General features: G+C 39.3%; 1 long non-coding RNA gene across 1 annotated transcript; it reads left to right on the top strand.

The window, feature by feature from the left end:
* The first annotated feature begins 370 nt into the window (after positions 1 to 370).
* Positions 371 to 3769, top strand: LOC128293006 (uncharacterized). Its single transcript, XR_008283021.1, has 2 exons — positions 371 to 408; positions 3612 to 3769. It is a non-coding gene; the product is annotated as an uncharacterized LOC128293006 (long non-coding RNA).
* The last annotated feature ends 1286 nt before the right edge of the window (positions 3770 to 5055 follow it).

Here is a 5055-nt window from a genome sequence, read left to right as displayed (position 1 = left end):
AACGGATATGGGGTAGGAAGGTATTTGGAACGTTCTTCAATGAGTAGATCTCTTGGTAAGTATTGAACCTTCTTTCCATTTGTATCTTGTGGTTTAAGAAAAGTGAAAACCCTCCGTCGACTAAGGCTAAAAGGGTTTTGGTGTTATTTGGTTTGTTGGTGCTAGTGAGGATTAAAGGCTACCGATCGAGGAGTGTGTGAAAAGCTTGGATCATCGGAGTGACTAAATCTAGTCATCAACTTCGGTAAAGGTATGAACCCAAGGGCCATTGTGGATGGTGGCCGAATGTGTAAGTGATGATAATAGGTAGTTTTCGATTTGGTTTAATAATAACATGGTCTAATATATAAGTGGTTGATTATAGGACACATCGCATAGGAGATCTCGTCAAGGAATATCGCAAATCAGGTGTGTAACGAACCCTTTCATAGCTTAAAGCGATAAAATGCGAAAAGTCGAAATGCCAAATTCGCATTTGAGGACTTGTGAGCAAGCGAACGCTCACTCGTTAGTTAGAATCGATGAGACGATGATCGAGAACGATGGAAATGGTAAGAATGTGATTTTTGGCGTTCTTGGTATGTTGGGCCTCGAGGGGCCGAAGTGGGGCCCATTGGGCTTTCGGGCCCATTTGGGTAAAAATTGGTAGAAAACGAAAATCTGTTATATGGCATGATAAGACTGTTAAAACCGTTATGGAATATAGGCTAAATGGGCCTAGATGACGAAATTGGCTAAGTAGAGCCCATTAGGGGTTTTAGGCCCAATAACTCGATTTCGCTAAAAATGGGCCAGAATCACTTTTTGCACCCATGGATTGTTAGTAATCGTTAATGAACATGGAAACCCTAATTTTTGGTCAAATTATGAGATTACCCTTATACCATGAAAATGACCGCTTTGCCCCTAGGTAAAAATGACCATTATACCCTTAGGGTTTATGTATGATTTTAATACATGGGATTTTGATAAATATGGTATGTATGAGATGCACATGACATGTATGATATGCACATGATATGTATGATATGCACATGATGTAATCATAATCGCATTGGGTTGGGTTTTATATGGATGGAGGAAGTGAAAAGGGCTTATGCCCTGCTTATCAAAAGGGCTTATGCCCTAGTTATCAAAAGGGCTTATGCCCCGCTTATAAAAGGGCTTATGCCCCGCTTATTGAAAGGCCTTTTGCCCTGCTTATTAAAAGAGGCTAGGCCTCCAATTATATGATAAAGCACTATGCCGCCATTGGAGAGTTTGGCGGGGTGGGTCGAGTTAATCCCACATGGTGTGTTGGTTGGTACGGGTGGAGAGTAGCGGATGGTGGGTTGAGTAGTCTCCCAAATGGGTTGCATTCTTTCATTGAAATTATATGTGACATTGAAATGGGCCTAAAGGCCATACCGCTTCTGAGAAAGGCTTCGCCCAAGAATATGAAATATGAAAAGGCTTGCCCAAGAATATGAAATATGAAAAGGCTTCGCCCAAGATATGAAATATGAAATATGAAAAGGGCTACGACCAAATGCATGATTGAGATTGGATTTGGGCTTAGACCCAACAGTCGTTATTGTTTTGGGCTCGAAAGGGCTTGTTGCACATCGAGTTTCCAAACTCACCCCTTTCCTTAACCTTGCGGTGAGCCTTGATGTGGGGACTTGGGTAGGAGAGGATTCAGAGTGGCCACGGTGATCATCTTTGGGCTTTTAAATAAGTGTTGGTTTTCATTTAATTTCCTTTAATTATTATTTATTTTGGGTTGTAATAAGGCCAATTTTAACTTTCCTTTTATTTCTTTTCAGAATTATTTTAATTTTAATAACTTTAAAAATTGGTTAATAATTATTCAAATGGGCTAGACTTAGGACGTGTTTTCAAAATGATACTTGTTTTCAAAATATCTCAACTCCACGATTAATCGATTTATCAAAGACGCCCACTTAAACAAATTTAAACTCGATATAACAAAGTGTGGCTATGGTTGTGGGCATGTCTAGGATTGGAACCAATTAAAGAGCTTGGTACTTAAGCGACCTTCATGGCTCACCTCCTCTGCTCTCGGATACCTACACGGTGCCCACTTCCATACACTTTGTTAACTCAATAAAATGTATGGTTTTAAAACACTAAACGGAACGTGGGTTTTCAACTCCAATGTGGCACGCCGATTCGCCATAACGTCTGGGCCGGGTTTGAGGTGTTACATTTAGTGGTATCGAGCTAAGTTGCAACAACTCGGTACGTGGATCGGTCCAAAATTTTTCAAAATTTAGGCCTAAGAAGGGTATTTTGGAAATGGTTTTGAAAAGTTCATTTTAAAGATGTTTTATGAGTATATATGTTAAAATGGTCCAAGTTTTTTGTTTTAAATCAAGAGTTTCAAAATAAAGGGTGTTTTCAAATCAAAGTTTTTAAATTTCTATTTTCGGTGATAAAAATATGGTTTTCGAGTTTTAAATGGATTGAGAAAGAAGTGGCGACCTGAATCCCGGCACCAAGTCTGTAAGTATTTACATTCCTCATATTACTCTATATTAAGATATTCTTGTAGATAGAACTGAGACCATATCATGACATTATGACTAGGGCAACCCTAAAACTCTAGAATATCGAGACTATAGCTAGGCTATGATTATGTGAAAATAGAAACTTTAAAATACTATCTCTGCATAAGACATGTGAATAAATAGTAAAATTTTTTAGATCTTTGTAGTTAATTGATATGTGTACTAGCAATGTAGAGTATTGATATGAATTCGAGGGTAAGCAAAGTCTACCAACTTGGTAGCGGTAACTCTGAGCTTGGTAACGAGGCATCGCCGAGTTAGTAAGGAAAGTGGTAGAGGAAGTATTGGATACCAAAATTAAGGAAATTAGGGAAACGCTTCAAGCAGGGTGCTTGGAGTGTAAGAAAAGGAAGGATTCTAGTTCTCAGAAAACCAAGCCTCGTTCTGTGAAACATGTTAAGGCACGACCAACCTATCCAATCTGCAAAGACTGCAACGGACATCATCCGGGTGAATGCCATAGGAAGACAGGAGCATGTCTTAGATGTGGGTCCAAGGAGCATCGAGCTCAAGATCACCAAGTTTATTTTATTTAAATATGTGTTATGAATTGTATGCGTGCTTGGTAAATGTTTCTTTACTTCGGTAATTAGATGTTCTGGGTCGTACTAAGAATTATTTTTAATTAGAGTGCGTAGCGGAAGCATAGAGGTTTGACTTGAGTAATACGGTTAGTTGATAGTTGGAAATTTCGAGGACGAAATTTCTTTAAGGGAGTAGAATTGTAACACCCTGAATTTGGGCCTAGAAGTATTGGGCCTTGAGTGGGGGTCCGTAAGGAGGTTGTATATAGGTATTTAATTGTGCAATGAAATGACACAATTAAATGTCCGCTGGTGGTTAATGGCCCGAGAAGTGTTAGAGAAATCTTGGGTTCAAACTTGGGCTTTAGCAAAATTTTGGTATTAAGTGAAAAAACCGGATGCTTGGATGAGGGTTTTAAATTATTGTGTTAAATAAATGACACAAGGAAGCTTGTAGTCTAGTGGTTGTGGCGTCATTAAGGTTGTATGGGAGCCTGGGTTCAAGCCTTGGTTGCAGGTGAGCCTTGATGTGGGGACTTGGGCCGGAGAGGATTCAGAGTGGCCACGGTGATCATCTTTGGGCTTTTAAATAAGTGTTGGTTTTCATTTAATTTCCTTTAATTATTATTTATTTTTGGGTTGTAATAAGGCCAATTTTAACTTTCCTTTTATTTCTTTTGAATTATTTTAATTTTAATAACTTTAAAATTGGTTAATAATTATTCAAATGGGCTAGACTTAGGACGTGTTTTCAAAATGATACTTGTTTTCAAAATATCTCAACACCATGATTAATCGATTTATCAAAGACGCCCACTTAAACAAATTTAAACTCGATATAACAAAGTGTGGCTATGGTTGTGGGCATGTCTAGGATTGGATCCAATTAAAGAGCTTGGTACTTAGCGCCTTCATGGCTCACCTCCTCTGTCTCGGATACCTACACGGTGCCCGGCTTCCATACACTTTGTTGACTCAATAAAATGTATGGTTTTAAAACACTAAAACGGAACGTGGGTTTTCAACTCCAATGTGGCACGTCAGATTTGGCCATAACGTCTGGGCCGGGTTTGAGGTGTTACAAGGGGACATGGTCTTTTTGAAAGTTTCATCGTGGAAGAAGATATTGAGATTTGGTAAGAAGGGCAAGTTGAGTCCACAGATCATTGAGCCTTATCAAATTATTAAGCAGATAGGCCCGGTGGCTTATCAGTTAGAGTTGCCTCGAGAGGTGGATCGTATTCACGACATTTTCATGTGTCCATGCTAAGGCAATATCGTTCTAACCCAACTCATATCGTGCCAGTTGCAGAAATTGAAGTACAGTCGGATTTGACCTACGAAGAAGAACCTGTGCAGATACTTGATCACGACGTCAAGGTGCTGAGACGGAGGTCAGTCCCATTAGTGAAGGTACTTTGGAGAAACCAAGAAGAAGCTACTTGGGAGACCGAGGAGGCGATTTGTCAGCAGTACCCTCAACTGTTTGGATCAGGTAAAAATTTCGAGGCCAAAATTTCTTTAAGGAGGGTAGAGTTGTAATATCCTGATTTTCGGGTTTTTTCGTGATTCTCGAGTTTTTGGTAAAATTTTTTTTTTAAGATTAGGTATTTGGTTGTGAAATTCATAATTGAAGTGTGTAAATGGGCTTATGGAAGGCCCATGCGATGGCCAAAACCCAGTAGAATTTTTGAATTTTGGACTTAAGTAGTTAGGGGCTTTGGATAGGTGGCTTTATTAAAAATTGTGGGTAAAATGTATCACAAAAGATCCTTTGGTAGAGTAGCTAAGTGACGCCACTAGGGTGCTGAAAAGGTGGCATGTAAGTGGTTGGGGGAAACCTGAGTTCGATCCCCTGTGATGGCAAAAGTGATGTTATTTTTATGCTTTGAGCATACAGGAGTTGTAGCCGAATGAAACTCTGTAGGAGAGAGTTTGAATCAGTCAAACACAAGGATTAA

This window comes from Gossypium arboreum, chromosome 5, assembly GCF_025698485.1.
Source record: "Gossypium arboreum isolate Shixiya-1 chromosome 5, ASM2569848v2, whole genome shotgun sequence".
NCBI lineage: Eukaryota > Viridiplantae > Streptophyta > Magnoliopsida > Malvales > Malvaceae > Gossypium > Gossypium arboreum.
This window is presented reverse-complemented; position numbering and strand designations above follow the sequence as displayed.